This window comes from Nomascus leucogenys, chromosome 11, assembly GCF_006542625.1.
Source record: "Nomascus leucogenys isolate Asia chromosome 11, Asia_NLE_v1, whole genome shotgun sequence".
Lineage (NCBI taxonomy): Eukaryota > Metazoa > Chordata > Mammalia > Primates > Hylobatidae > Nomascus > Nomascus leucogenys.
Window position 1 is genome coordinate 115,017,059 of NC_044391.1, and position 11,669 is coordinate 115,028,727.

Below are 11,669 nucleotides of genomic sequence, written 5' to 3' on the forward strand. Positions count from 1 at the left end.
ATATGGGACATATATGCAACCGAATACTATTCAGCCATGAAAAAGAATGAGATCCTGTCATTTCCAACAACATGAATGGAACTGGAGGACATTATGTTAAGTGAAATAAGCCAGGCACAGAAAGACAAACTTCATGTTCTCACTTATTTGTGGGAGCTAAAATTTAAAATAATTGAACTCATGGAGATAGCAAATAGAAGGATGGTTATTAAAGGATGGGAAGGGTAATGAGGGGGTTGATAGGAGAGTGGGGATGGTTCATGGGTACAAAAAATAGGAAGAATGAATAATACCTAGTATATGTGAGCATAACAGGATGACTATAGTATATATATATACATATATATATATATATTTTTTTTTGAGATGGAGTTTTGCTCTTGTTGCCCAGGCTGGAGTTCAATGGCGTGATCTCGGCTCACTGCAGCCTCCGCCTCCCGGGTTCAAGAAATTCTCCTGCCTCAGCCTCTGGAGTGGCTGGGATTACAGGCATGTGCCAACACGGCCGGCTAATTTTGTATTTTTAGTAGAGACAGGGTTTCTCCATGTTGGTCAAGCTGGTCTCGAACTCCCAACCTCAGGTTATTTGCCCACCTTGGCCTCCTAAAGTGCTGGGATTACACGCCTGAGCCACCAAGCCTGGCCTCGTAAAAATAATTTAATCATACATTTAAAAATAACTAAAAGAGTATAATTGGATTGTTTGTAACACAAAGGCTAAATGCTTGATGTGATGCATACTCCATTTACCCTGATGTGATTATTATGCATTGCATGCCTGTATCAAAATACCTCATGTACCCCATAAATATGTACCACCTACTATGTACCCCCAAAAATTAAAAATTAAAATAAATTAAAATTTTTTTAAATGATGTATTCCTCCACTCCCAAACCACCTTCAGCAACTACTTCCAGGCACATCAAGTAAAAACTCAGCATCCAAAACCCTTCAAACCCACCCAGCATTCAGAGTCCTCCATACTCTGGCCATACCCGCAAGCTTCTCTTACCTATTTCCCACCCAGCACATGCTTTTTGTACCGGCCATACCCAGCCCCTTGCTGCTGGCTCACCCCTGCCTCTGAAGCTGTGCCATGCTGTTCCCTTCACCAAGCATGCCCTCCACGCTCCTATCTAAGCATTCTCTCCTTGAGTCTCTCTAGACTGAGTCACATCCTTTCCCCACTGCTATGGACTGAACTGTGTCCCCCAAAAGCCATAGGTTGAAGCCCTAGCTCCCTGTGTGACTGTATTTGGAGACATGGCCTTTATAGAAGTAATTAAGGTTAACTGAGATTGTAAGGGTGGGGCCCTAATCTGATAGGATTGGTGTCTTCATAAGAACAGACTTGCTCTCTCTCAGTGGTCACATGACAACACAGTGAGCAGACAGCCTTCTGCAAGCCAGGAAGAGCACCCTCACTAATAACCTAATCCGCCATCATCTTGATCTTGGATTTCCCAGCCTCCAGAGCCAGGAGAAAACAAATGACGATTGTTTAAGCCACCAGTCTATGGTATTTTAGCAATCATTTATACACACACACAGCATCTGCTTTGTGCCAGCCACTACACAAGTCACTTTAGACGCAATATCAGTTGTTCTCCATTTTACAGACGAGAAAACCGAAGCTTAGATTAAGTAACTTGCCCAAGGTCACACATCTGGTGAGATTCCTAGCCAGTGGTAAATTGCATAACATTCAGCCAACAAACAGAGCAGCTGTCATAAGCAGAGTCCTCAAATTATTATTTGTGTATAAATCAAAAAGGAGGGCCACACAGTCTCTGCCCTCAGGAAACTCCGAGAGGGAGGAGAGGACAGGTAGGCCATGAGTTACAGGGGGCCACAAACGCCATAAACAGGAGCCAGAGTCAAAGGCTGCCGGAGAACCGGGAAGCAATGACTGGGCAAATCTGGGAAGACTTCCACAGAGGAGGTGGCAAGCCAGAACAAGGCGCACAGATGACAGGTGTTGGTAGAGAGCTGGATACAATGGGGGGGCTTCACTAACCAGACCTCTCAGGCGGGGCACCCCCAGAAAATCAGGCTGAGGTGACGGACTGGGATCTCTCGCAGCATGAGGCTGAGTTTAGGCAAAGCTGTCGGGTTCCCAGGACCCACGATTTGCCCCCACCCCTGTCTGCCCCATTCCCAACTTCTCTATGAGGCAGGAACTCAACGAGGGGCACGCTGCTGCAGAGAAAGGGCGCCATGCCTTTGGGGCTGGGCTCGGGCTGGACAGAAGGTCCTCTGAGCGTGGATTCCAACAGGAGCTCTGCAGCCACCCAGCAGGGTGACCTTGAATACGTCTGCCCGCATGGCTGGGCTTCAAAGACCTTGCCTGGGTGATGTGTGAGCACATGTGATTCCCGCTCACTCAGGCTCTAGGCTGTCGTGCAGGCGGGAGCGCGTGGGGTGGTGCAGATCCCTCCTTGCCTCGCCCCGGGGGAGACTGTTTCTGATTTGGGGGAGCAGGCAGCGTGGGGCCTCCTGTTCAGAGCTCTCTCACCACTGGGCCTGACCTCAGGGCGCCTGGCTGAGGCCAGGAAGGCGTTCGCGTCAGACAACCCCAGTAGGGAAGCCCCCCTCTCCCGCGGGCCAAACCGCAGCTTCTTGCAGCCACTCGCCCCGGCCGGTTTCAGGAGGGGGGCGGCGCTCCGAAGGCGGCCGCGCGCAACGGGGCCTCAGTCTGTGGACCAGCGTCCCCTGAGAAGCAGAAGGGGTGTGAAGGGCAGGAAAGGGGCCGTGCCGGGCTGTCCCTCCCGCCGCCTGCTCCGCGGGTGGCGCCCGGGGCCGGGTGGCAGCGGGGTGTGGGCGGGGAGACGCGGCGGGCGCGGGGGCGGCCGGGCAGGCGGCGCGCGCTCGGAAGTGCCCCCGGGCGGCCTCCGCGGCAGGCGGCTCCTGTTTCCCGGCTCCCGCCCGGGCGGGCGCGGGGCAGCTGCTGGGAGGTGAGCGGAGCAGCGTTTTCCCACAGTCTGGGGCGGTGACACATGGCGCTCACACATTCCACAGCCGGCGGCCGCGCCAGGCCTGGCCGCGAGTCAAGGCAGCGCCGGGAGCTGCCGACGAGCAGGTTCCGACTTTGGCACCCGCCGCGCAGCCTTCCCGCCTTCCCCACGCCCGGCGGGGGCGGAGGAGGACGCAGAGGGGCCCGCGCCGGCGGCTTAACCCTTGGACGCCTAGACACAACTTTGATCAGCAGTTTATTGAATCTCAGTGTGTGTCTCACCCAGGTGCTGAATAAATGTCGAATGCATGAATGAATGAATGAATGAATGAAGGAACGAACAAATGAATGGACGCTCACACACATGCTATAGGGAGCCCTTCCTGGCACGCTCACACAATGCACCTATGCAACAACTGGCCAATACACTTTCCAAAGCTCCTGACTCCCACTCTGTACATTCTTTGTTGTTGCTTTTTTTGAGACAGAGTCTCTCTGTCGCCCAGGCTGGAGTGCAGTGGCAAGATCACTGCAACCTCAGCCTCCCGGGTTCAAGCGATTCTCTTGCCAGGCTCCCACCACCACGCCCGGCTAATTTTTGTATTTTTAGTAGAGACGGGGTTTCGCCATGTTGGCCAAGCTGGGCTAGAACTCCTGACCCTGTCAGGTGGTTCGCCTACCTAAGCCTCCCAAAGTGCTGGGATTACAGGCGTGAGTCACCGCGCCCGGCCACTCTGTACATTCTTGAAAGGCCCCTGAAGTGAGGGGGATGTTGGCACCCCCAGTTTACAACGAGGAAAACGACTAGGAGAAGTAGCTTGCTAGGGGTGGCTTTGCACTTCTAGATTCAGATAGGAACCGCCAAAGAGATGGGGAAGGGGGAACATTCCCCATCATCTCCCCTCCCACCATTAGACATGGCAGGCCCGGCGGGAGTCAAGGCCGTGCTTATGCCTCGACTGCAGCCCAGAGCCTGGTGTGACTGAGCATCCCCTGTGGTCAGAGATCAGCCATTCACGTCTGAGTCTGTGATGAGGGCGTTTGCCAGTCTCTGGCAGGACTCCTTCCCACAACTCTCCGTTTACTGATGGGCAATGGAAATCTTGATTAAAGCCCATTCTGGCAACCATTTGACAGAAACAAAAACAATTTGAAAACTGCTTAAAAAAAAAAAATAGACCTTCCGATTCTGGGATGGAGATCTGTTCCTGTGAGATGGCACCATTCCTGTATTCTGCTTCCCTTGGGCCTCTGTGTGACTCCTCTGGACCTCCAGCTCCGTTACTGCATCTAACTGTCCAGGGCAGAGACTACACTGAAACAGGGACCCTTCACCCTAAATCCCACAAACCAAGGAACCGGCAAATCATCCCACAAAGAAGCTGCCCAGACCCCAGGACACAGGAAGGACTCTGGAAACACTGTGATGTTTCCGGAACTAACTTACATACATTGCCTTTCATTCTCACAACAGCCTAATGAGATGAGTGGTATTATTACTCTGGCTTATAGCTAAAAGTACTGAGATTTAAAGAGGTGAAATCACTTGCCTAAGGTCACAGAGCTGTAAATGTACTTGACCCCATGTTTGCCTAACCACCAGCCAGTGCTTTGTCAACCAGGTCTCAAAGTTTAGATGTAATTCAGATTACATTCCGCATACACACCCTTTCCTCTCACCCGCTTATAGCACATGCACACACGCAGACCTGCCCGACCTTTACCTTCTCCAAGTATTAAGAGAATCTCACTTGATCCTCAATGGCTCTGACTTTGGTAGAACCTGGTAGAACTTTTCAAACTCACTTTTGGTCTGTGAAGTAAACTACCTCCACCTTCTGACTCCATAATCAATCTGTTCTCCAATCATTACAACATAATCAAAAGATAAAGATGTTAGCCCTGGAGATTCATGACCAGCTGGCCACATTCAAGGTAACTCAGTCGATTAGCATTCACTGTGAACCTACTATTGCAGACACTTAACATGGGTGCTGATGCAGATGAGAGAGGAGACTAGGAAAAAAGAAGGATCCAGAGGAGGTAAAAAGGAGAAAACAATCCAGAAGACCCTCATGCCCCGCTTGGGGCTCCCAATCACTCAGATTGGAAAGATTCATAAAGAGACAATTAGATCGTAGCCTGCTAAGAGATGTATAAACTAAGTGGCAGTATACAGGTGAGAATGCACCTTGAGGAAGGGTTCTCTAAACAGGTGACATTTATGTTCAGTCTCTATCTTAGTTCATTTTGTGCTCTTATAACAGAATACCACAGACTGGGCATCTATCTATCTATTTTATTTATTTATACATAAAATCTTTCAGAAAAAAAATTTACTTATTTTTAATGACAGATTCTAACTGCGTTGCCCAGGCTGGAGTGCAGTGGCCATTCACAAGTACAATCATAGCTCACCACAGCCTCAAACTCCTGAGCCTAGAACCACAGGCATGCAACACCATGCCCTGCTTTGGATAATTTTTTTTTTTTTCGAGGTGGAGTCTCATTCTGTTGCTCAGGCTGGAGTGGAGTGCAATGGTGCGATCTTGGCTCACTGCAGTATCCACCTCCTGGGTTCAAGCGATTCTCCTGCCTCAGCCTCCCAAGTAGCTGGGATTACAGGCACACACCACCACACCTAGCTAATATTTGTATTTTTAGTAGACAGGGGTTTCACCATGTTGGCCAGGCTTGTCTGGAACTCCTGACCTCAGGTGATGCACCCACCTCGGCCTCCCAAAGTGCTGGGATTACAAGAGTGAGCCACTACACCCTGCCTGCTTTGGATAATTTAATAAGTAGGAATTTATTGGCTCATAGTTCTAGAGGCTGGGAAATCCAAGATCCAGGAGCTGACATCTGCCGAGGGCCCTCTTGCTGCATCATCCCATGGCAGAAGGGCAAAGAGAGGAGGAGAGAGAGAGAGAGAGAGAGAGGATAAAAGGGGGCTGAACTTCACCATTTACACCAAACCTACTACAGTGATAATAGCATTAATCCATTCACTCCACCTTCATGGCCTAATTACCTCTCATTAGGCCCCACTTCCCAACACTGTTGGCTTTGGGATTTAGTTCCCAACACGTGCTTTCTGGGGAACACATTGAAACTATGGCACCCTTGGAGAATGACTAGTTCTCCAGATGAAGGTAATGGGGAAGGCCACTGCAGGTAGAGGAAACACAATACGATAACTTAGAAAGGACACAGAAAATATAAACCATAAATTAAAAATTGAGAATTTTATGTCATCAAAATGTAAAATGTCTTCTTGCAAAAAATACACCATCAAGAAAACAAACAGATAAACCACAAACCAGGAGAAAATATTCACAAAACATATATCTGACAAAGGACATACATATAGAACAGATAAAGCACTTCTGTCACTCAACAATAGAAGACAATCTAGTTTTTTCAAGGGCCAAAGACTGAAAAGACACTTTACAAAAGAAGATATACAAATAACCACAATAAGCACGTGTGAAAGCACTCAACATCATCAGTCACCACAGAATGCAAATTAAAACTACAAGATACCCCTACACACCTGCTAGAATGGCTAGAATTAAAAACTGACAGCACCAGGTGCTGGAGAGAATGTGGAGCAACTAGAACTCTCATACCTCACTAATAAGAATGTTAAATGGTACGGCCACTTTAGAAAACTGAGAGTTTCTTTAAAAGGTGAATATATACTGACCCAGTGGGATACTGGTAAATTTTTAACAATGATCTCTCCACAGGGAAGTTGAGGCTGCAGTGAGCTGTGATTGTGCCACTGTACTCCAGCCCAGGTGACAGAGGGAAACCCTGACTAAAAAATAAAATACAATAAAAAACTAATGGGCTCTCCAGAAGAAAAACAAATGCTACAAAGCCTGATTTGTAGCATTTTCTGATTTCACTGGTACAAATCTTCTACCATGGCAGATTTCATGCTGCCTATATGACAAAACTGAAAGCAGCACTGGGAAGAGATGACCACAAGTGGCTCTCGCTCACTTGTCCTGGTCCACTCCAGCACAGCTATATCTACTCCACAACCTAGCAACCTACTGAGCCATAGGCATGTACCTAAGAGAAATGAAAGCACATGTCCACAAAACGTCTCCTGCAAGAATGCTTGTAGCAGCTTTACTCGTAGCTCCAAACTGGAAACAACCTAGGTGACCATCACAAGAGAACAGATATATTTGTGCTATATTTGCACAATGGGATACTACTTAGCAACAGGAATGAATGATCCACTGAGACATGCAGCAACTCAGATGAATCTCAGAAATACCAAGCTGTGTGAAAGAAGGCAAACATGAGAAGCACATCCCGTTTGCCTTTATGTGAGATCTGGAATAGCTGAAACTAACCAATGGTGATAGAAACCAGATCATGGTTGCTGGGTGGTGGTGGGCATTGACTGGGAAGGAAGGACTTTCTGGGGGGACAGAAATGTTCTGGACCCTAATATGCCTTGATCAAAATGGAATCCTTACGATCGGAGCATTTCACTGTCTATAAATTATGCATGTAAAAGAAAAAGGCATCACACCTAAAAAGCCTGGATCTCCCGTTACTTGGATACTCAAGATAGCTTAGAAGCAGAGGATCACAGACCAGCTTGGGGGCTGCAAAACAACTGCCTCAGCACATGGGTTCAGGGAGTAAGCTGTGTTCCTCTTACTTTCTTTTAGCAAAATCAACAAAGCAGTATTTGCTTTGCTGGCCACTGTGGTTACCAGGTCTCCAGCCACAGGACAGAGTATGGGCTGAGCCGGCAGAGGGCACTGAGGTCAGCCTGGCCTGGTCCTGCCCACAGCCCACTCATCATTCCTCCATCCCCTCCTCCATTGTTGAGGAAGCCATTTTTGAGAAACTTGCAAAGTTACTCCGACCCCTGTCACCTTCAGTTTCTCCTGTTTTCCTCCACTCCTTCTCCCCTCATCCACAACCTTCCATCCCTCTTCTACCTAAATACCCTTAGAGAGCTATATGCTAATGATTTAATAGCCCAGGGCAGTCAGGAACCCCTGATTCTAAGAGTTCTGCTAGTCACTCAAGCACAAAAATTGGTTAGCAACTTGTCAAAGGTTACCCCGTGTGTTGACTTTCACTTACTCACTCTCTGAGCCTCACTGTTTTTAAATTTGCAAAATAAGGGAAATAATTCTCAGCAGTCTATTTTAGGGATAAAATGAGAACCTGTGGAAATATCAGCCAGTTTGAGGGATTTCAAGTTTATGGCTAGTTTCTCTTTTTGTATTTTATTGTAATTAATCGTTACTATAAGCATTTTCAGGCCATTCTAAAGAGGGGGTGCAGCTCTTCCAAGTCCTGCACGGAATGAGGAGCAAAGCCAGGATCCCAGCCTGGATCTCTGCTCTTCGGTCAGTTTGGTGCTTTCCCAGGTGGAAAGCCAGCTGGCCCAGGGCACTGCAGTGGACTCCACCTACTCACGTTTCCATCTCTGCAATTCTAGAAAAATAGCACAGAGGGCCAGGTGCAGGAAGGTCGAAAGGCTGTTGTCTCACACAAAAACAGTAAAATTCCTTTCACACCCTTCTACCTCCCACCTTTTAATTAGTCTCTTATGAACATAAAGTCTCCTTGACTTTTCAAAGTTTTATAAAGAATTACTTGTGGAACTCTTGGAGACCAAGTGTGAGGCACTTATAAAACTTCACATAATACACAGAGTTTCCTTTAGCTTTTCCGTATTTTATTCACACACACTTTCCCGTAACAACATGTGCCAGTCATTCTCCAGCTGCTCCCCACCCCTCCCACCCCCGTAACTTCATTCTCCTTCACACTTTCTGCTGGAAAAATGGCTGCTTCCAAGGCCCTCCAAAATATTTCGAGCTACTCTCCTTAATTGCCTTGCTCTTCAGAGTTCATGTGCCTTCAGTCTTCTTACTTGAGGCAGGGTCTCACTCTGCTGCCCAGGCTGGAGTGCAGTGGTGCCATCATAGCTCACTGTAGCCTGGACCTCCTGGGCTCACGTGACCCTCCCACCTCAGAGCTCATGAGTAGCTAGGACTACAGGAGCATGCCACCACACCTGGCTAATTTTTTATTTTAATTTTTTTGTAGAGACAGGGTTGTATTATTTTGCCCAGGCTGGTCTCGAACTCCTGGCTCAAAGGATCCTCCTGCCTCAGCCTCCCAAAGTGCCAGAATTACAGGCATGAGCCACCACACCCAATCTGACCTTCTTGTTTGACTCTCTGGTGTTCCCCAGGCAACAGTACTGGGGAACTGGAAACAGTACTTTCTTGTCTCTATGCATTGCTCCTGCTGTCTTCTCCATATCCCCTTAACCTTCACACAGTATCCACCCTTCAGAACTCAGCTCAAAGGCCAGCTCCTCCATGAAGCCTTCACCATGTCTCCTGTGAGAAGTGCACTCTCCCCTCCTCTGAGCCCTATGCCACTTTTCTAAGCCTGTTTGTTGTGGCACCATCCCTGTCTCCCTCCCTTGTATATAAACAGGCTGGGAAGTTGTTGAGTTGATGGGTAGATGGATGGAGGGAAGGATGGGTAAATGGTTGGAGGAATGGAGGGATGGAGGGATGGATGAATGAGTGGAGGGATGGAGGGATGGATGGATGGACTTACCCACATATGTATGAAATGTATATGAATTGTTGAGTGAATAGATAGATAACAGGCAGGCAACATTTTCTAGAGCTAGTGTATAAGACATACTCATACTTGGAGTTTCAGCATTGTGTTAATATATTTACTTGTTCAATGTTTATTCAACAGTTTTTGTTTCTTTTCTATCCATCCCCAATCTATGTCTGATGCGGGAGACAGGCACTTGGGAATATTTAATTCAGGCTGGATCCTAAATCGTGTGCAGTCTATGTTTATGGATAACGAAGAGCTAAATACATTTTAATATTGTTCCCAAGGTGAAGCCTGATGAGTTTTTACTAGCATTCAAAAGTGGACATCAATATATTTCTTGTTTCTGTGTTTTGGTTCCCAGCTGAGTGGAAGGTCAACCAGTCCAACTTCTCATGTTTCAGAAGAGGAAAGCAAGGTCTAGAGAGGGAACGTGGCTTGCCCAAGGTCAGAGGTAGAGGGAGATTAAAACTCTGGGTTTTGACTCTCAACTCCTTGCTCGGTCCTTGACACCTTGAAACTTAAAGTCAAAGAGCTGGCTTATCCATTACAGATATGTTTCAAACTTTGATGAAAAGCAGGGAAGTTTAGGAAGAAAATCTAAGACTTCTCTGGGGAGAGGTAAGATTTCTGCATTATAGATTCTTTCTTTGTTTTACATCCTTACATATAAGACCTTCACTTTCCAAGGTCTCATTTGTACAATGAAGAGAAAACTGCTATGCCCCTGACTCCTTCCAAGGGCCTCTGGAACATTCTAGAATTGTATTTCCATAGTTAGCTGTGCTCTGATTTGGGAAAAGAAGAGTTGAAGACTTTTGTAGTGTTGGCTCTGACTTCCCTTAGCAAAACTTCTAAACATCCACTAGGACGTAGCAACAACTTGAAAAACTCCTCTAGGACCAGACCGAGAATTAACCCTTTCTCTGCTCTGCTGATATAACTACTTTCCACAGTTTTTATGGAAGAACAAAATGCCCACGAAACCTCTGTGCATGACTAATTTATCTGACACCCTGGCTCTGACTTCTCTATCCCAAAATACAACTCAACAACATTTTCCAGAAATTTCTAAAATTTCTTTGATCCAAGGTTTCCAGAAATACCTACAGTTCTGTTTGTGTATTATAATTTTTTGATGACCATGGTTCAAAACCTTAGCTTACTCCTTTAAAAAATAACATTATCGGCCCGGGCACAGTGGCTCACACCTGTAATCCCAGCACTTTGGGAGGCCGAGGCGGGTGGATCACCAGAAGTCAGGAGTTCGAGACCAGCCTGGCAACATGGTGAAACCCCGTCTCTATCAAAAATACAAAAATTAGCCAGACATGGTGGCTGGCACTTGAAATCCCAACTACTCGGGAGGCTGAGGCGGGAGAATCACTTGAACCTGAGAGGTGGAGGTTGTAGTAAGCCAAGATCATGCCATTGCACTCCAGCCTGGACAACAAGAGTAAAACTCCGTCTGAAAAAAACAAAAAGAAAAAGCAAAAAAAACTAGTATCTGTCTCAAAACTCTGAATAACAAAGGGCACAACTTATTTATGCATCATAAATGCAGCCAGCAACTACTCATGGGCACTAAAACAATTTTTAGATTGTTACTTTCCCCTCAGAAATTCACAGATTATAGGAAGAAAGCAGAAAAGTAGCCAGAGAATGGGGGCATGCGGGAGGGTGTCTCTGCAAGAACTGGGCCTCTTCCCCCAGTACCCAAGCAGCAATTAAGACTGATCAGCCAACCCAAAATGTGTCTGGCTTTTATGAATTTCCAATCAATAGCCAAAACGCCAGAAGTTTCTTTTCAAATTAAAAAGAGAGAGAGAGAAAGAGCGTGAGGGAGGAAGAAAGGAAGAAATCCAAACAGTGGACAAAAACAAGGCGACCGTGGCTCCCACCCCAGCCTGTGAAGCGGCGACAATGGTGAGAAATCAATGCCCAGAACCACAAGGCAGCTTTCAGACACCTCTTGACCCTGTCACTTCCTGGGTAATTAAGAGGCACTACAGTTCCGTGTCACTGTCAGGGGCTGAATGTATACCGATAGATAGATATATATGTTCTTAAAAGATTCTTTTTCTA

General features: G+C 47.0%; 1 long non-coding RNA gene across 1 annotated transcript in view; it reads right to left on the reverse strand.

Annotated features, from left to right (window-relative positions):
* LOC105740508 overlaps positions 1-2,678 on the reverse strand; it is a 59,647-nt gene extending 56,969 nt beyond the window's left edge. The window contains exon 1 of the long non-coding RNA XR_001116544.2: positions 2,530-2,678. This is a non-coding gene — a long non-coding RNA (uncharacterized LOC105740508). The remainder of the gene's footprint in view (positions 1-2,529) is intronic.
* Positions 2,679-11,669: the final 8,991 nt, after the last annotated feature.